The sequence below is a fragment of the Callithrix jacchus genome, chromosome 2 (genome assembly GCF_049354715.1).
Source record: "Callithrix jacchus isolate 240 chromosome 2, calJac240_pri, whole genome shotgun sequence".
NCBI lineage: Eukaryota > Metazoa > Chordata > Mammalia > Primates > Cebidae > Callithrix > Callithrix jacchus.
This window is the reverse complement of record NC_133503.1, coordinates 46,236,112-46,257,279: the sequence shown is the minus strand read 5'-3', so window position 1 is coordinate 46,257,279 and position 21,168 is coordinate 46,236,112. Positions and strand designations below refer to the sequence as shown.

At 39.7% G+C, this 21,168-nt stretch overlaps 1 protein-coding gene across 11 annotated transcripts in view; it reads left to right on the top strand.

Annotated features, from left to right (window-relative positions):
- Window positions 1-21,168, top strand: part of JAKMIP2 (janus kinase and microtubule interacting protein 2) — a 207,011-nt gene that overhangs the window by 85,141 nt on the left and 100,702 nt on the right. For 4 of the 11 annotated variants that reach the window (XM_078365759.1, XM_078365753.1, XM_008987363.5 and 1 more), the window contains exon 2: window positions 10,962-11,176. The exons of the other annotated variants lie outside the window; for them this stretch is intronic. The gene's annotated coding sequence lies outside the window, so the exon portion shown is untranslated. The remainder of the gene's footprint in view (window positions 1-10,961; window positions 11,177-21,168) is intronic. 11 annotated transcript variants of the gene reach the window in all.

Sequence of the window (21,168 nt, the reverse complement as noted above, 5' to 3'; positions counted from 1 at the left end):
CAATCCTTACTTGCTGGTCAGAAGCTACGGAAGAACATATAACAAATATCTGGGCCTGATGTCCATGCTAGGAATGGTGCTATTGGAGAAGTACCATTGCCATTCAATAATGCCCTAAGGAAGAATCCTATTCATCTGGCTCTCTTGAGACAGGAATTGTGGAAACTGATATAGCCAAGCTGCAGATTAACATCCATTAATCCAGCGTCCATCATAAACTTCATCTATCTGGAGTCTATGAAAAGGAAGTCTGGATTCTTGAGAGTCTTCTGCCTTAGAGATAGGTGTGGAAGTAAGCCAGGCAATCAGTGTCATTTTGTTTTTCTTTTTTAGCCTCTTATCCATGAAATAGGCTTTTCTTTATTTAAGCTTGTATTCAAGAGCACTTAATTTAGTTGGAACATTGGCAACTGTCTATAAACTACCAAATTTGGTACAAAAAAAAATCATTCCTTAAGAGTTCTGGGTGTTAATACTTATTGCATTGTTAGTTTGTTTTGAGTCTAGCTTGATCATGAATACTCATCTCTAGCATAAATTTGATGAAGGGAGAAAATCTGTCAGATCCCGCATCTAAAATGGTTACATATAAAACAAATTGGCTTGCTTGCATGTGCTTTTTTATCCTGTGCCTCCAAGTTATTCAGCCTCCAGTGTAGAACCTTAAACAAACACAAAATTTGTCACAATTTGATAGGACTTAAGCCCATATGTGCATACTTTCATCAAAAGTACAACAGACATAAAATTTAATTCCTATGCCTGACAAAACAGTTTAGTTCTCTGTGTTTTATTTTCTTCATTTGACAGTTGTTTTTATTTTCTTCATTTGACAGTTGTTTTTATTTTCACAGTAAATTTTTCAAAGATGAATTCTGGCTATTCAACAGCAAAGAAGAGTGGATCTGAACAATACCAAGAGATAAGTTTGAGAAAGATGCAGTCTCAAAAGTGGAAGTGACACAAAGACACATTCAGGGAGACATGTGAGGCCAAATTACACATCAAACTGTAAAAGCTGCAGATGGAAATTGCCAGCCACAGGAGGGAGGGGGAGACAGGAAGGGAGACTGCCAAACAGCAGTTTTGACAAGCATAGCCTATCAATTTCACTAGACAATTATAGGATCTGTAGGCATCTTGTTGGTTTGTTCATTTTCCTGTACAGCCTCTTTATCTCTCAGGAAGTGCTGACCTGGGGTAATGACTGCTTATGGTGTAGACAGCCCATCAAGTAGTCCTGTTCCTATTTCAGTTGGCCATGATATCCGTGATTCCACAATTAACCACAAAGACAAGATGGGAGACACCCAAAAAGAGCACAAGCTGCTGGCATCTTCCTGGAAAATAAACTTCATCCTCTCTAGCCAAAATGGATCATTAAAGGAGTTATCTTTTAACATGGTATTTTCCCAGTGTAGGCAGTAGTGATTTTCAGCAGGCAAGTCGACATTAAATCTGAGGTTGAATGAGAGTGATCACATTTGACACCAGGAGAAGAACTAAGTTCTAGCCTGGCTATTCTGATACCAATTTAAAAATATTAATTGGCTTTCTTGGGAGAGGAGATGTGGGAATTGATACAGCTGAGCTGCCAATGAAGAGAAGCTATTAATCCACTGTCCATTGTAAACTTCACCTATCTGAAACTTAAACAACCAAGTTCTTGAAAATGTTGTTAGTAGAAAGGATTTATTTGAGAAGGGGCCACCAAGCAGATGTGCTTAATTGTTTTGATTTTCTGTAATTCTATGTGTTTGATCATAAGTATAACCCCCCAAATTGATTGCAATTCTAAGGATTCAACCATTTAGTTAACCTGATATTTTAATAGTCGTTTGAAATTTTGACTTGATAGGTTTGAAACCAAAGTGCAAAAACTTGAACTTAGAAATCTACCATAAAATAAATTAATGCTTTCAAAAGAATGAAAGCAGGGAGTTTTAATTTCAATTTGGTTCTTTTAAAAAATTATTTTAACATTTTATTTTGTGCCTCTTATTCTCTTGCCACAAATTAAAAGATTAATTATGTTTCCAGCCCTTTTTTAATTAAAAAAAAATGTGTTTGTGATATCTCTTTGTCACTCTTTTTTTTTTTTTTTTTTTTTTTAATTTTTTATTGGATTATAGGTTTTGGGGTACATGAGCAGAGCATGCAAGACAGTTGCGTAGGTACACACATGGCAGTGTGCTTTGCTTTTCTTCTCCCCTTCACCCACATTTGGCATTTCTCCCCAGGCTATCCCTCCCCACCTCCCCCTCCCACTGGCCCTCCCCTTTTCCCCCAATAGACCCCAGTGTTTAGTACTCCCCTTTCTGTGTCCATGTGTTCTCATTTTTCATCACCCACCTATGAGTGAGAATATGCTGTGTTTCATTTTCTGTTCTTGTGTCAGTTTGCTGAGGATGATGTTTTCCAGATTCATCCATGTCCCTACAAACGACACGAACTCATCATTTCTGATTGCTGCATAATATTCCATGGTGTATATGTGCCACATTTTTCCAATCCAGTCTATTATCAATGGGCATTTGGGTTGATTCCAGGTCTTTGCTATTGTAAACAGTGCTGCAATGAACATTCGTGTACATGTGTCCTTATAGTAGAATGATTTATAGTCTTTTGGATATATACCCAGTAATGGGATTGCTGGGTCAAATGGAATTTCTATTTCTAAGGACTTGAGGAATCGCCACACTGTCTTCCACAATGGTTGAACTAATTTACACTCCCACCAACAGTGTAAAAGTGTTCCTTTTTCTCCACATCCTCTCCAGCATCTGTTGTCTCCAGATTTTTTAATGATCGCCATTCTAACTGGCGTGAGATGGTATCTCAATGTGGTTTTGATTTGCATCTCTCTGATGACCAGTGACGATGAGCATTTTTTCATATGATTGTTGGCCTCATATATGTCTTCTTTCGTAAAGTATCTGTTCATATCCTTTGCCCACTTTTGAATGGGCTTGTTTGTTTTTTTCCTGTAAATCTGCTTGAGTTCTTTGTAAATTCTGGATATCAGCCCTTTGTCAGATGGGTAGACTGCGAAAATTTTTTCCCATTCTGTTGGTTGCCGATCCACTCTAGTGACTGTTTCTTTTGCCGTGCAGAAGCTGTGGAGTTTCATTAGGTCCCATTTGTCTATTTTGGCTTTTGTTGCCAATGCTCTTGGTGTTTTGTTCATGAAGTCCTTGCCTACTCCTATGTCCTGGATAGTTTTGCCTAGATTTCCTTCTAGGGTTTTTATGGTGCCAGGTCTTATGTTTAAGTCTTTAATCCATCTGGAGTTAATTTTAGTGTAAGGTGTCAGGAAGGGGTCCAGTTTCTGCTTTCTGCACATGGCTAGCCAGTTTTCCCAACACCATTTGTTAAACATGGAATCCTTGCCCCACTGCTTGTTTTTGTCAGGTTTATCAAAGATTGTATAGTTGTATGTATGTTGTGTTGCCTCCGGTGCCTCTGTTTTGTTCCATTGGTCTATATCTCTGTTTTGGTACCAGTACCATGCTGTTTTGATTACTGTAGCCTTGTAGTATAGTTTGAAATCCGGTAGTGTGATGCCCCCCCCCGTGTTCTTTTTGCTTAGAATTGACTTGACTATGCGGGCTCTCTTTTGGTTCCATATGAAGTTCATGGTGGTTTTTTCCAGTTCTGTGAAGAAAGTCAATGGTAGCTTGATGGGGATAGCGTTGATTCTGTAAATTACTTTGGGCAGTATAGCCATTTTCACGATGTTAATTCTTCCTAACCATGAACATGGAATGTTTCTCCATCTGTTTGTGTCCTCTCTGATTTCGTTGAGCAGTGGTTTGTAGTTCTCCTTGAAGAGGTCCCTTACGTTCCTTGTGAGTTGTATTCCAAGGTATTTTATTCTTTTTGTAGCAATTGCGAATGGCAGTTCGCTCTTGATTTGGCTTTCTTTAAGTCTGTTATTGGTGTAGACGAATGCTTGTGATTTTTGCACATTGATTTTATATCCTGAGACTTTGCTGAAGTTGTTTATCAGTTTCAGGAGTTTTTGGGCTGAGGCGATGGGGTCTTCTAGGTATACTATCATGTCGTCTGCAAATAGAGACAATTTGGCTTCCACCTTTCCTATTTGAATACCCTTTATTTCTTTTTCTTGCCTGATTGCTCTGGCTAGAACTTCCAGTACTATACTGAATAGGAGTGGTGAGAGAGGGCATCCTTGTCTAGTACCAGATTTCAAAGGGAATGCTTCCAGTTTTTGCCCATTCAGTATGATATTGGCTGTTGGTTTGTCATAAATAGCTTTTATTACTTTGAGATACGTTCCATCGATACCGAGTTTATTGAGGGTTTTTAGCATAAAGGGCTGTTGAATTTTGTCAAATGCCTTCTCTGCGTCAATTGAGATAATCATGTGGTTTTTGTTTTTGGTTCTGTTTATGTGGTGAATTACGTTGATAGACTTGCGTATGTTGAACCAGCCTTGCATCCCTGGGATGAATCCTACTTGATCATGATGAATAAGTTTTTTGATTTGCTGTTGCAATCGGCTTGCCAATATTTTATTGAAGATTTTTGCATCTATGTTCATCATGGATATTGGCCTGAAGTTTTCTTTTCTCGTTGGGTCTCTGCCGGGTTTTGGTATCAGGATGATGTTGGTCTCATAAAATGATTTGGGAAGGATTCCCTCTTTTTGGATTGTTTGAAATAGTTTTAGAAGGAATGGTACCAGCTCCTCCTTGTGTGTCTAGTAGAATTCGGCTGTGAACCCATCTGGACCTGGGCTTTTTTTGTGAGGTAGGCTCTTAATTGCTGCCTCAACTTCAGACCTTGTTATTGGTCTATTCATAGTTTCAGCTTCCTCCTGGTTTAGGCTTGGGAGGACACAGGAGTCCAGGAATTTATCCATTTCTTCCAGGTTTACTAGTTTATGTGCATAGAGTTGTTTGTAATATTCTCTGATGATGGTTTGAATTTCTGTGGAATCTGTGGTGATTTCCCCTTTATCATTTTTTATTGCATCTATTTGGTTGTTCTCGCTTTTATTTTTAATCAATCTGGCTAGTGGTCTGTCTATTTTGTTGATCTTTTCAAAAAACCAGCTCTTGGATTTATTGATTTTTTGAAGGGTTTTTCGTGTCTCAATCTCCTTCAGCTCAGCTCTGATCTTAGTAATTTCTTGTCTTCTGCTGGGTTTTGAGTTTTTTTGATCTTGCTCCTCTAGCTCTTTCAATTTTGACGATAGGGTGTCAATTTTGGATCTCTCCATTCTCCTCATATGGGCACTTATTGCTATATACTTTCCTCTAGAGACTGCTTTAAATGTGTCCCAGAGGTTCTGGCATGTTGTGTCTTCATTCTCATTGGTTTCGAAGAACTTCTTTATTTCTGCCTTCATTTCATTGTTTACCCAGTCAACATTCAAGAGCCAGTTGTTCAGTTTCCATGAAGCTGTGTGGTTCTGGGTCGGTTTCTGAATTCTGAGTTCTAACTTGATTGCACTATGGTCTGAGAGGCTGTTTGTTATGATTTCAGTTGTTTTGCATTTGTTGAGCAGTGCTTTACTTCCAATTATGTGGTCAATTTTAGAGTAGGTGTGATGTGGTGCTGAGAAGAATGTGTATTCTGTGGATTTGGGGTGGAGAGTTCTGTAAATGTCCACCAGGTTTGCTTGCTCCAGGTCTGAGTTCAAGCCCTGGGTATCCTTGTTGATTTTCTGTCTGGTTGATCTGTCTAGTATTGACAGTGGAGTGTTAAAGTCTCCCACTATTATTGTGTGGGAGTCTAAGTCCTTCTGTAAGTCATTAAGAACTTGCCTTATGTATCTGGGTGCTCCTGTGTTGGGTCCATATATGTTTAGGATCGTTAGCTCTTCTTGTTGTATCGATCCTTTTACCATTATGTAATGGCCTTCTTTGTCTCTTTTGATCTTTGTTGCTTTAAAGTCTATTTTATCAGAGATGAGAATTGCAACTCCTGCTTTTTTTTGCTTTCCATTAGCTTGATAAATCTTCCTCCATCTCTTTATTTTGAGCCTTTGTGTATCCTTGCATGTTAGATGGGTTTCCTGGATACAGCACACTGATGGGTTTTGGCTTTTTATCCAATTTGCCAGTCTGTGTCTTTTGATTGGTGCATTTAGTCCATTTACATTTAGGGTTAATATTGTTATGTGTGAATTTGATACTGCCATTTTGATTCTAAGTGGCTGTTTTGCCTGTTAGTTGTTGTAGATTCTTCATTATGTTGAAGCTCTTTAGCATTCAGTGTGATTTTGGAATGGCTGGTACTGATTGATCCTTTCTATGTGTAGTGCCTCTTTTAGGAGCTCTTGTAAAGCAGGCCTGGTGGTGACAAAATCTCTGAGTACTTGCTTGTTCGCAAAGGATTTTATTCTTCCTTCACTTCTGAAGCTCAGTTTGGCTGGATATGAAATTCTGGGTTGAAAGTTCTTTTCTTTAAGAATGTTGAATATTGGCCCCCACTCTCTTCTGGCTTGTAGTGTTTCTGCCGAGAGATCTGCTGTGAGTCTGATGGGCTTCCCTTTGTGGGTGACCCGACCTTTCTCTCTGGCTGCCCTTAGTATTCTCTCCTTTATTTCAACCCTGTTGAATCTGACGATTATGTGCCTTGGGATTGCTCTTCTTGCGGAATATCTTTGTGGTGTTCTCTGTATTTCCTGCAATTGAGTGTTGGCTTGTCTTGCTAGGTGGGGGAAATTTTCCTGGATGATGTCCTGAAGAGTATTTTCCAGCTGGGATTCATTCTCTTTGTCCCCTTCTGGTACACCTATCAAACGTAGGTTAGGTCTTTTCACATAGTCCCACATTTCTTGGAGACTTTGTTCATTCGTTTTTGCGCTTTTTTCTCTGATCTTGGTTTCTCGTTTTATTTCATTGAGTTGGTCTTCGACTTCAGATATTCTTTCTTCTGCTTGGTCAATTCGGCTATTGAAACTTGCGTTTGCTTCGCGAAGTTCTCGTATTGTGTTTTTCAGCTCCTTTAATTCATTCATATTCCTCTCTAAGGTATCCATTCTTGTTATCATTTCCTCGAATCTTTTTTCAAATCTTTTTTCAAGGTTCTTAGTTTCTTTGCATTGATTTAATACATGATCTTTTAGCTCACAAAAGTTTCTCATTATCCATCTTCTGAAGTCTAATTCCGTCATTTCGTCACCGTCATTCTCCGTCCAGCTTTGTTCCCTTGCTGGTGAGGAGTTTTGGTCCTTTCTAGGAGGCGATGTATTCTGGTTTCGGGTGTTTTCCTCCTTTTTGCACTGGTTTCTTCCCATCTTTGTGGATTTGTCCGCTGGTCATCTGCGTAGTTGCTGACTTTTCGTTTGGGTCTCTGAGTGGACACCCAGAATGTTGATGATGAAGTATTTCTGTTCTTGGTTTTCCTTCTACCAGTCTAGCCCCTTCGCTGTACAACTGTTGAGGTCCGCTCCAGACCCTGCTTGTCTGGGGTGCACCTCTAGTAGCCGTGGCACAGCGAGGGATGCTACCAATTTCTTTTTCTGCTCTCTTTGTCCCAGGATGATGCCTGCCTAATGACAGTCTTTTGGATATAGAGGGGTCAGGGAGCTGCTTGAGGAGACAGTTTGTACTTTATAGGGGTTTAATTGCTGAGCTGTGCACTCTGTTGTTCATTCAGGGCTGTTAGGCTGCTATGTTTGATTCTGCTGCAACACTGCTCATTAAACAACCCTTTTTTTTTTCTCAAATGCTCTGTGTTGAGGGGTTTGGGCTTTATTTTTGGATGTCCGATCAGGTGTCCTGCCCAGCTCAAAGGCAGACTAGCCACTGTTTGGCTGCCGAGGCTCCGCCCTGCTGTTGTGTGATTCGCGCTGTTCCTGCCGGCTCTGCTGTGGTCTCCGCCACACCCTGCGGCGGAGTCTCTTCGTTGTAGCGTGTTGCCTCAGCAACGGCAGGCTGCGTCAGCAGTGGGCGTGTATCTCAGTAGGGACGGGTTGCCTCGGCAATGGCTGGCTGCGTCAGCAGTGGGCGTGTATCTCAGTTGGGGCGGGTTGCCTCGGCAACAGCTGGCTGCCTCAGCAGTGGGCGTGTATATCAGTTGGGGCAGGTTGCCTCCGTAGTGGTGGACGCCCCTCCCCCACAGAGCGTCTTGGACCGTCTGCCCGGGATAGTTTGAAATCGCGGTTTTGTTCGTCCCACTGGGTATCCCAAACGATCTGTCCCTGCAATCCCCTGGGCTGGGCTACTGTGCAAGTCTCGTTCAGTCTCAAGTCCAGCCCTCTCAAGTCTCAGGTTGCCGGTTCAACAAGGCACCTGGACAAGCGCGCCCTGTGGGGATTGCTGGGTAGGGTCGGCCGCCGCCGCCCCGGCTGCCGGCTTCACCAGGCAGACCTACTGCCTGGCGTCCCGTGTCTTTTTATACTTGGGAGTTTCCCCGTTCTGTGGGCAACAAAGATCAGTCTGGAAATGCAGCACTGACTCACCGTTTGCGAATTCAACGCGGGCTCCAATCCTGGGTTGTTCTCATAGCGCCATCTTGAGTCCCCTCCTCTTTGTCACTCTTAATCCCACACATCACTCACATATTTTGTTCATTGCTTTCTCATTCTTAAAAAAGAAAAGGAAAAATGATTTGTAATGTGTAGTTCTGATGTAAGTAGTTGAGAATAGCTGAATGAAGGCTCACCATGATCTCATCAGATGTCAGCTGTCTGATAATATTAATGGTGAAAATGTATGGAGGTTTACAATGTGCCAATTACTTTTGTACGTGTTTACATGAGCAGTAGTAGTTTATTAGATACATCCAAACAACTACTCTATGAGGCAGAAATTAAAAGCTGAGCAGAGAGACATTGAGTAACATGTCCAAGGTCACACAAGTGGTAAGTGATAAGAGATGGTCTTTAAGCCTGGGTCTGACTCCAGGGTTCTTGTCCTTAAGCCTAAAGCAGCTTCATTCTTCCAGTAATTTTTATGATATGTGTATACATTATATTTATAAATAGCTAACTCCAAAGACAGGAAAAATGTATAATTTTACTTTTTCTGTCAAATAAAAATTATTTATAATTTTAGATTGTATACAAAATTGATGGCACAGATAATTATGATTGTGCTGTTAATAAGATATAAGATAAAGGGCATTCATTTCCTCTAAGAGAAATGATTTGTTTTCTCTTGTCACAGTTTTACAGTAATTATCATCAGTGTTACTGTTGACAGTTTTTCTCATATTATGAACTGTTTTGTCAATCTTATCATTACCCATAGACTTTTTGAAAGACCATTGTTCAAATCTAAATGGAGAAAGAGAGAGTGAGCTATATTATGCTTTCAAACTGACAGTTTCCCCATGTCCCCAGGCCAAAATTACAAGTGCTGTACTCTCTTCTTGTCATTCATCAATCCATTAATTTATTTACTCTTTCTTTCATTTAAAAAATGTTTATCATATTGTTTTTATATTAGTTGGTAGTATCAGCAGACACTCTCCCTGCTTTCACAAGTCTTTTCATTTTAGTGGAGGAGATAAATATTTACTTAAAAATCAAATACATAGCCACAAGCTGTGATACATGCTATTTAGAAAAACAGCTGATGTTGTGAAAAGAAGAACATGGCCTGAGCTGAAAATCTCGGAAGATCTGTATTCGTTTCCTAGAGCTGCCATAATAAATTACCACAAACTGGTGGCTTAAAACAACAGAAATGTATCCTCTCACAGTTTGGGAGGCCAGAAGTCCAAAACTGGGTGTCAGCAAGCTTGGTTCTTTCCGGAGCTCTGAGAAGACTATTCTATTTTTCTCTCCTAGCTTCCTGTGGTTACTGGCGTTCCTTGATGTTTTTTGATTTGTAGACACAATACCCCAATCTCTGCCTTCATTTGTACATGACATTCTCCCCTGATTGTATCTGCATGTTTGTGTCTAAATTTTCCTTTTTAAAAGGACACCAGTCATCTTGATTACATTTGCAGAGACTATTTCCAAGTAGGGTGACATTTCGCAGTACTGGGAGTTAGGACTTAAGCATATTTTTGAGGGACACAACTCAACCGACAATTGCAATGAGTCAATTACACTGGAGCTGAGATGATTAGAATCTAAGGAAGACAGGACTTTGCAAAGGGAAGAGGACATGTAAAGCCCTGGAAATGAGGGAGCATCCTGTTTAAAGACTTGAGAGAAGGGCACAGAGACAAACACGTGCACAGAGAAACACAGGAGCAAAGAGCCTCAAGGAGTGCACCCACGGTGCTGCTTATCTGTTCCCAAGCACAGACTCCCCTCCCATGAGGCTTGGACATCACAAAACTAATCTTTGCTGCTGGTCTACCTCCATTGACCAGCCAGCACCCTCATGTGCCCTTGAGTCAAAAGAGAAGCAAACACTCCTCTGTTCTGGGCTAGACTTTAGGTGAGAAACTCTATGTGGTAAAGAATCCTTCAGAGCCAAAGCGTGGGTTGTGCTACATGAACACAAGGTTTGGAAGAAGATTTGGGTTAAATTCCAGATTTGTACCAACTTGGATAAGTGCACAATTCTGAGCCCCAATTTTTTCATATAAAAGGTGAGGTGTGTCTAGTATCTGCATTGTATTCAAGTACTTTGTAAATTTCAACAATAAAAAGAAACAATGCTACTTGGAAACTGGGTTTAATGCCTTTTAAACCCAGCACAGTTTATCCAAATTACTTCATGGTAACAGAAAGAACTGGGTCGGGGAGGGGGAAACTATTAATAGCATTCCCAGTCTGTGTACCATAGAGGAGGTGAGAAGGTTAATAATAACAATATCATTTCATCTGTGCACAGTGGAGAGGGTGGGGGAGCAAATATTAATCATTTCAATAATGGAATACGTTTACAGTGGTTTATGGGTAATAGTGCTTTCTCATATACAATCTTAATGCAATACTTGTGTCTTCTATCCCACTTTTAAAATAAAACTCATGCATTTGGGGGATGAGAAAGTTTTAAAATGCCAACCTCTCTGTCTGCTAGCACTTGACTGGAGTGGTTCATCTCATTAACCAATCTTGAGAAGGCTGAATGAGTGGGCGAGATAACAATCCATGAGGAAAAGGAGACCAGAATAGAGCCTCAGACACCCACCCGCAGAAGGTCTTGGAAACAGGGGAGAGAGGAGAAATCCCGTTTTCACCCAGCACCCATCCTGTGTATCCAAAGGGTCTCAGCATTTCCAGAAATTGATCCAGGTATGTAATTTGTCAGAGTTGTGGTCAAGGTTAGATTTATCCTGCAGAGTGCCACACAGTGTGCATCATGCAATGGCCACCAAGGGCTGGACAATGAGCTGCTCGCCTACCCAAGATACATTCCCCAGAGGGATTGCAATGAACCCTGTAAGGCATCCAGGAAGACTTTTGATTCCTCAGTGAGATGGACCCCACTACCTCATATACTTTTCCAAAATGTTTTTATGCATGTATGTACATAAACATCCACATAGATGTGTGTGTATATGTGCATATATATGTATAATCTATTTAGTTTTTTACATGAATGATATACTTTCTACTTCATCATCTTGCTCTTTAAATGTTTTGAGGTGCACCTAGCCTCATTGGTTCAGGTAGATCTTCTTATGTGTTTTTATACTATTGCATAGTAATTTGTAATCTGGACATACCACTTTATTAAGTTAATCCCTTTTTTATTTTTATTTTTATTTATTTATTTTGAGACAGAATCTCATTCTATCGCCAGGCTGGAGTGCAGTGGCGTGATCCTGGCTTACTGCAACTTCTGTTTTCCAGTTTCAAGCAATTCTCCTGCCTCAGCCTCCCGAATAGCTGGGACCACAGATGTGCATCACCACGCCCGCTGGCTAATTTTTTGCATTTTTAGTAGAGACGGGGTTTCACCATGTTGGCCAGGATGGTCTCAATCTCTTGACCTCATGATCCACCCTTGTTGGCTTCCCAAAGTTCTGGGATTACAGGCGTGAGCCACCGCACCTGGCACTTATTTTTAAAGTTTTGTTTAGATATAGGGTCTCACTTGTCACCCACGCTGGAGTGCAGAGGTGCCATAATAGCTCACTGAAGCCTCGACCTTCTGGGCTCAAGTGATCCTCCTATTTCAGCGTCCCAAATACCATGCCTAGCAATTTTTGTTTGCTTTTGTTTGTTTGTGGAAACAGGGTTTCATTATGTTGCCTAGGCTGGTCTCAAACTCCTGGCCTCAAGCGATCCCCTCGCCTTAGCCTCCTAAAGTGCTGGGATTACAGTTGCGGATCACTGCATCCAGCCCAAGCTGTTCCCCTTTACATGGACAGTGCGTTGTTTCTAAGTTTTCACCATGACAGTGTTGCACAGGTGTGGGCTAGATCATCATGAAGTCTCTCATTATTACCTTTTAACATGCTATATAATTCACATGGTTATCTTGCTGATTTTGGTTCCTCTCTGCTAGAATATAAACTCGGGGAAGGCAGAATGTTTGTTTATTCTATCCTCAGCCTTATCTGCAGCCCCTAAAACTGTACAGGCAGTGAATATTTGTTGAACAAATGTGCTATTAGCCATATTCTGCAGCACATATTGTTATGGTGTAACTAGTAACCTCTTAATAGAAGGACAGCTCTCTGAGGGCATGGACACCCTCAGAGGGTTTCAGCTGCAGTGTCTGGCACAATGCCCTGCTTAGAGTGGGAGCTTTATACATTTTAGGGTCAAACAGTAAAGTGTATTGTTTAATACATCATCAGATCAGTGTGGCTCTGCATCTCAGCTCAACTTAGGTAGATCCTGGGATTCTGATGAATCACAAAAAAAGTTTACCATCACCTTGCATTTAGTCCTATCACCACCTCCCTTGCTCCCACTCTGGTTTAAACCACTACCATCTCCAAGCTGGACTTTCGCAGTGACCTCCAAACCAGTCTGCTTAATTTCTCCCTTTAACTAGAGCTCTCCCTTTGACTAGAGCAGTCAGAGTGCAATCTGACTTAGGTTTTACTAAGTCAGATCCGGGCACTGCCCCCTCAGCTCCTTCAGTGGCTTCTACCCACCCTGAGTGAAAGCTTAAATCAATGCAAAAATGGCCTAAAAAGCACAGCATGGTCTGCACACACCGTTTTCCAATTAATGTCTGCCCTCTACTTGGCTGCTGTCCTAACTCACTTATTCCTCCAGCCTCCCTGACTCCCTGAAGTCCCTGGAACTTGGACGTCTCTGCCCACTGTGGAGCTCTTGTACTAGTTCCTTACTACTCTGGCATGCTTTCCTCCAGGCATCAGCCTTTAATCAAATAGCAACTACTGAGGCTTTCCAGGATCTAAAATCACAACCTCACCTAGACCTCTGTCTTGGATTATTTTTTTCCCATAGCACATTATCATAACCTAGCATAGTATATTTACTTAGCATGTTTGTTGTGTGCTTCTCCAACTAATATAGTAGTTCCACGAGCCAACAATGTATGTCTGTTTTATTTACTCACTGCTGTATCTTCCATGCCAAGAACAGTGCTTGGTAGCTATGCAGCATTCAATATATATGTGTTGAAGAAGCGATTTTAAAACTGAGCACTTTTTGACACATACCATGCTAAACCCTTTACCGGCCTTATTTCATGTATCTTTCACCGCCATCCTATAAAGGTGGGACTATAATGATACAGTTAAGAGAATGGGCCCTGGAGTCAAACAGCTAAGATTAAATCCTATCTCCATTGCTTACCAGCAGTGGCAAAAGGTCAATCATTTATCTTCACTAAGTCTTTGCTATGTGAATGATTAAAAGGGAAATATTAATGATTATTATTTATGATTTGTCACATTTAATCAGACTCTATGAAGCAACCAATTAAACACCATAAGAAGTTTTTGCAACCACAACCCTAGGTTTAAGCACCAAATCCCCTCTTATTTACTTATCTATCTCATGTGATCATTTTACGATGTAATAGCTATTTTGTGCATACTGTTTTGCAGGAGTAAAGCACTCCCTTGTCTGAACTCTACTTCACATAGGAAAAATATTAACTGCTGGGTTATAACCACCCTGAGAAATGGGATTTCTAAGTAAAAAGCCCTACACGATTATTTCAATCAGAGCTCAGAACATTATGGCAATGAATGATACATAGCCTTGTGTTAAATCTTCATAATGCTCTGGACAGCAAATGTGTTTAGTGGCCTCACACTTTGACTTCTATAGAACAGGACTTGTTTGTAAGTCATCTGAGAGTTCTAAAGGCAATAATAGGTATGAAAAATAGTGTTGTCTTTCTGGTCCTAAAGGAAAGGCCATGCAGTGATTAAAACAAATGTTTTTTAAGCCGGCTGAACTGATTTTGTCAGACACATCACAGGCTCTCGAGAAACATTAATTAATGGAGTCAAAGAATGACTCATAGGCATACAAGTTGCATGACATTGGGTAAATTTAAGTTTTCATTTTCTCTTTTGTATAACTGAAAAATATTATCTGCCTCATGAATTTGTTTTAATGAGTTAATACATGTGCGATGGTACATACTGTGCTTAACATGTAGAAAGATTGCAATAGTTATTATTAAATAGCTTCTTTCCATTCTACAGTTCAGAAAATAGAACTGTCTTCTCCCAAATTAAATGTTTTGCCTGTAGTATGAAGTGTAAGAGCAGACCAGTTTAATATCAGATATAAAAATTAGCCCTTTGCAAATTCTCTCCTCCTTCTGCATCCTACCTTCAATGCCAAGCTAATCAAGAGTCTTGATACATCCACAATTCTTACCAAACTTTCTTACATAATATTTGCTCAACTTTCTTTATTGTCAGGACCACATGGCAAATCCTCTCTCATCTTTCAGGACTCAGCTTAGCCATCCCTTCTGTTAGACATACTGTCTGTCCTTCCCAGAGAGATGGCTCCTCCTCTGAGCACCAGTAGTGCCTGGTTTTCTTCTCTGTTGCAGTACTCATTACATCTTCAGGCCTGCTGTTCATTATTTACTAGTTGGTCTCTCCCAGTGGGGAAGAGCTGTAGAGAGGATTCATAAATCATACATTCAGGGCTGAACTAGATGACTTTGAACACTCACCTCCGAGCGTTAAAAAGATACGGCATGTAGATAGATGTGCACAGTGGCCAGCAGCAGTAAATTGTCAATAATGATAATTATGGTGATGATTAGCAGTAGTAGTAGTAGTATTCTTCCTTCACAGTAGGAGGTGAGTAAGTGGATGAAGAATACAATTATCTTTACAAGCCCTATGATGATCTAGAATATCATAGGTCAGGACTCCAGGGCTTTGGCATATCAAAGATTGCTTACTATACGAAAAGCAAACAATGGCTCACAGAATCTTCTGAGATTTGAAGATATGAAAGAAAAAATTATGAGCCCTTGAGATTTGTTTTTCCTAACAAGGTTTCTATAGAAATAGCTTAAAACTTAAAATGAGAAATTCTACTTCCTAGTTTCATGTGCCAGGTAATAAAGAAAACGCTGGGAGGAAAATGTGTTTCTCAAATATAAATCTCTTACATTTGGAAATGTATTGCTTAATTTTTAAGTATATAAATACAATTAACATGCTACAGAGTTTGATGTGGGTAAAACAACATTTGGTTACCTGAATGGTGACACTTAATGCTGTAGTCATCTATTCTTTGGAAGAACGACATTAAACTTTTGTGGGTTTAAGGAGTTCTTTACTTTTGCCAATGATCATTTCATTGTGGCTCCACTCAAGAGCTCCTTAAGCAAACATTTTAGAGTTTCTACTGTGAGGCACTGTGCTAAGCACTGCAGATAGAGCGGTGAACAGGTCCAGGGAAATTCCTGCTTCTACAGAGCAAATATGGGATAGAGATATTGAAGAGAAAAAAAGTGAATATTATAGGGAATCCTATTTATTTCCCTGATTAATTTGTACCCTTGAGTTCAGTAAGATATGCATGGGAGAGGCTGGCTTCCCTGAGAAAGGAAGATTTGATGGAAAACAGTGCCCCCCAGTGATTTCCAAAACATGGTTTATTCAAGCTCCAATCCAATTGACTGCCCAGTCCCTTCATGAAAAGGGACTGGCATACATTCAGAAGTTTGTTCTGGCCTTGTTGATTCCAATTAAGTCAGGTTTTGCAGAGTGGAAAATTATGCTATGACTCACTATGGCTAATGGCTGGTTCTCTGTTCAATGGAGAGGAGAGGCACTTCAGAGCCCAACGAATTTCAGATTAGGAACAAGGTCCCAATGTTTGCATTAATTCCAGTTTTTCATGATGTTATGTCAAGAGCATGGCCATTGTGTTCCGGTCTCACTCCTAGCTTCGTTTGGTTGTCTGCCTTATTTTCCCTTTGCTCCACTTTCCTCACTGATTTCTTCTGTTGTTTTCCTCCCCACAGTACCCACCGCCTCGCTCCATGCCAGAAATAATATTTTATTCCGACTGTAGAAGCTATAACAATTATGGAAATCCTGAGGAAAAGAAAAACCTCAATTATTTTAAATTAAGATCTCTGATCGTCTATCATTCAAAAAAAACTACTGCTATTTGAACCTATCTTTATATATGTAAACATGTATGCTATCCACTTTATTTTAAATGCCTTATATTACATTATGTAGAAGTTTATTTCTATAAAGTGCTTAGAAATTGCTTTCAAGTAAGGTGTGGAATAAATTTTTTCAAAGTAGGTAAATCAGTAAATAGTAAGCAGATGGTACTGCTGTCCCTCAAATGTGATTTCTCTAAAAACGACTGAAGTATTTCTAGTACAATGTTTCTGCTACAGTTGGGCTCCGAGTACAGCTATCCATGTTATTATTGGTGGTACTGCCTTTGCTATGTACCACCTGCAATTTCGCACAATCTGTATTTCTTCTTTGAGCTTCTTTTTCCTTAATATAATAGTTAATATAGATTGTTTACTATAGTGCCTAGCTTATATTAACCCCCCTGAAAGTATTTGTTTTTGTCATTTTGAATGAAGCACGTGTGTGACTCCTTTTATCTTACTGAGTTCATTGGTGTTACCCATATTCTTCCAATGTCCCTTACTGAGAGTTCGGTATCATCTTCAACCTTTCCTTCTCTCTTTGACTATTGCCTAGTTATCAGCACATTATATAGACTTTTCCTACATTGCATACCAGCTGAAGAGAAGCACTAAGAAGCTTCAGGCTCAAACACATCCTAATTATGGTCATTTTGCTATCACTGTGACTTTGAGTAAGGAATTGACCTCCTATTAACTGAAGTATCCCATATCTAAATTGGAAATAATAGCTCCATGTTCCATAATCTTGTTTTAAGTGTGAAATGGAAGGACGCAGATAAATTGCTACATTGTACAATGGTCAGCATATACTAAGTGCTCTCTAAAGAGATGTTGAATGATGAGGAAAATGATAATGGTAAGATGAATAAGTTCCTTTAGCTTGGGAAAGGGAAAATTCCCTTACCCCTCCATCATAACCCAAGTTTCACTTTTTATCTCTGAACATGTGTAATGGATTTCTATCAGGCCCTACAGCCTCTAATTTTCTTCTCTTCCATTCTGCCCTGCATATAACTTCAAGATTAACCCTTCTTAGAAAAAAAAATGGAGCATGCATCTTCTCTTAAACATATTTTTCACGTTCCCAGTAATTATTAAACCAAATATGAATTCATTGCATAGGCAGGCAAGATATACAGAGTTTGCCTTCAGTTTATTTTTCTAACCATGCGTCTATTGGTTACTCAGATTAAACTTTCCATACCAACTATAATGATCTACAATTTATTCCTCACACTTTTCTCCACTTGCCCTACCTTCCTAACTTTCCTCAGTCCCTCCTATTCACCCTCCATTTCTCAGCCTTAGCCATAAAATCTACTGTTTTGGTGAAGTCATCTATTTATTAAGAAGTATTTTTTTTTCAGAATTTACTTGTGCCCAGTACTCTAGTAGACACTGGGAGGGAGCCACATATAGTCTAGGCCTCATGAAATGATTCCTCTTGTTTCTCTCTCTCTCTCTCTCTCTCTCTCTCTCTCTCTCTCTCTCTCTCTCTCTCTCTGTGTGTGTGTGTGTGTGTGTGTGTGTGTGTATGTGTGTGTGTGCATGTGCGTGGGTGTGTGTGTGTGTGTGTGTCCACCTCTTTGACACTTAGAATATGCAGGCTTTTTTGATAGAGGCATATTGTATTATTTTCAACTCTACCACAATACCTTGCACATAATTACGGTCTAAAAGATAGCCGATGGTCTGATTTCTGAAGTGATATTCCTATGGAATTTGGCCCATGTGGATGGGTTGACTTCCTTCCATTAGTCAACCTAACAGTCTTGCTTTCAAGTTACCATCAACTGGACAGAAATCCTAGGTGAGCATTGACTCCTGGGAAAAAACTCAAAACAAAATCCTCAGTGTTAAAAACAGATCTGTATTGTTCTGTAATTTATTGCTCTATTATACCATACCATAGTATAACATAGTTTCTCTTATGTAAAGTATGTAAAATTAAATGAATTCTTTATAATAGAACTATATAATGTTTCCAAAAGCTATTTTATCAAAACTTCATGTACTTTTACTTAAGTAATATTAATCAGTCTATATCCCTTTATATTGAAATTGTTCTGCCTTTTTTAAGTAGCAGGCACACATTATGCACCTATATATAGACCTTTCTGCTCATGTCTGACACTTAGAAAAGGTGGCTTTATGATAGCTTTTTTTCAAAAATCCAAGGTCCTTGAAAACAGTCACCAAGAAAACAACAGAATAGGTTATGTATGTTTCACTTATGCCTAAAATAGAAAAGCCTGCTATCAGTTATGTTCTATGAAAGAAACTCTCTCCAATAATTTGAGCATTTTTTCTTTAACTTTACATGCTAGTTTTTTTGTTTTGTTTTGTTTTGTTTTTAAGGCAGAGTTTTGCTCTGTCACCCAGCCTGGAGTGCAGTGGCATGATCTCGGCTCACTGCAGCCTCCATCTCCTGTGTTCAGGTGATTCTCATGCCTTAGCCTTCCTAGTAACTGAGATTACAGACATGTGCCACCATGCCTGGCTAATTTTTGTATTTTTAGTAGAGATGGGATTTCACTATGTTGACTAGGCTGGTCTCCAAGTGATCTGACCTCAAGTGATCTGCCTGCCTTGGTTCCCAAAGTGCTGAGATTACAGGCATAAGCCAACACACCTGCCCTCCAAATTGTTTTAAGTAACTGTGCACATATACACTAGTTGTCTGCTTTAGGTAGGAGCACTGATGCATGTTTCTTGCTCTCCCTGACCTTGAATACATAATTGCTTCCTGCTCTGTTTGAAATTTCTCCCTCATGTCCAATGAAGCTGACATTTCTTACTCTGCAACAGCTGTAAAATACTTCGAATCCAGAGAAAAAAAAGACAATAAAATAAGACTATATGACACTTAAAGACTTACTTTATCAACTTCATCCCAGAGAAAGTCTTCTAACTTCAGACCAAAGAATTCAATACAAAATGACTTGCCCAGTGCTGAGGAGGGAAATTAAGCTTGAGACTATGATGGATGGGAGCAAGGATTAAAAAATGTCAGCATGTGTTTTAAATAAAAATACATTTACTTTTGTTTATTCCAGTGTTATATCAAGCTTTAACTTTTGCCTGAAACAGCTATTCAAGGGCTCCTGCAAAGTAAAAGAAATTTCCCACAATAGAACTTACTATAAATGGTCTCTGTAGAAATGATGAAATATATTATTCAATCTCAGTGTTTTCCTTGGATCTAGATCAATGTTAATTAAATTGAACTTCATGTTGACAGGTACAATGAGCACAAAGATGAATAAGACACAGTTTTACTCTTGACTGGGACTCAGTCCCCTAAATAATAACTATTGAGTAGTTATCTTTATGTATGTATACTGGATTATGGCCACATTCTCCTAGCTGTTCTTTGTATACCTGTGTTCACCTTTGTAGTTTATTCTACCTTCTATTGCCAGAGGTCTATTACTAAAACCAACCTTTTATAAAGTCACTCCACTATATGAAATCCTTCAGTGACTACACATTGCTTCGTGGATGAAGTCCATATCTTCTACATAATTTAGACTACCCTCTACCATCTGCCACCGCTTACCTCTCCAAGCTCATCTCTTGCCATTTTTCTATTCACTCACCAAATTCTTGCCAGTATTCCTCTTCAGAGCATCATCCTTATTCTCTATTACCTCTAGACCTTGATGCTCAGCATTCCTTCTGCCTAGAATATTCTTCTTTCTCACCCTAACACTTTGCTTGCTGGTTCCTTCTTATTTTACAGATCTTAGTTATATATGTCACTTTTCTCATTTCTTTTTTTTTTTTTTTTTTTTTGACAGAGGTTTACTCTGTCACCCAGGCTAGAGTGCAGTGGCACAACCTCAGCTCACTGCAAAGTTGACCTCCCAGGCTCAGGTGATCTTCTCACCTCAGCCTCCCAAGTAGCTGGTGTTTGCCACCATACGTGGTTAATTTTTTGTATTTTTGGAGAGATGAGGTTTTTTTCCATGGTGCCCAGGCTTGTCTGGAACTGCTGGACTCAAGCACTTCACCTGCCTCGGCCTCCCAAAGTATTGGGATTACAGGTGTAAGCCACCAACCCTGGCCAGTATGTTCACCTTTCTTAAGGAATCTTTCCTGACTCATTGAGGTTCCTATGATGCCTATCCTCTGTCCTCTGTGTGATTATCACACTGTATTAAATTGCTGATTCCTCCTCTAGGATGAGCAGGTATCCTGTCTCTCTTGCTTAGCACACATATGTCTTCTACCAGCTACTTCATAAATATTTGTATTTTAGTGAGTTAATAAATTGAGGAATCATTGTTAAATGCCATAAGAAGTATCTTCAAAGTGAAAATGAAAACCTGGATGAAGGAATAATTTGTTCCACCCATGGTATGGTGAAGAGGTATGAAGAAAAATGATATGACATGACATTTGATCTGGCCCTAAAAGATGAGTAGAATGGAGTTCACCAGGGAGTTGAGGGAGGAAAGGGGAAATCAAGCAAAGAATTGCATGAGCAAAGTCAAGGGTTTGCTTAGTTGAATCTACTTGCTGACTCCAAAGCAAGTATATTCATGTAGAATACTCAACTTAGACATTACTTCTACCAATCCTTCCTGACAGACCCCCTTAGAGAAGTTGGATGTCTCTTGCATGTGTGCTGAGTGCTTTCTCTCTATACTTTATGAAGCATATTTCGAATGTGAAGTTTTAAACCTAAGAT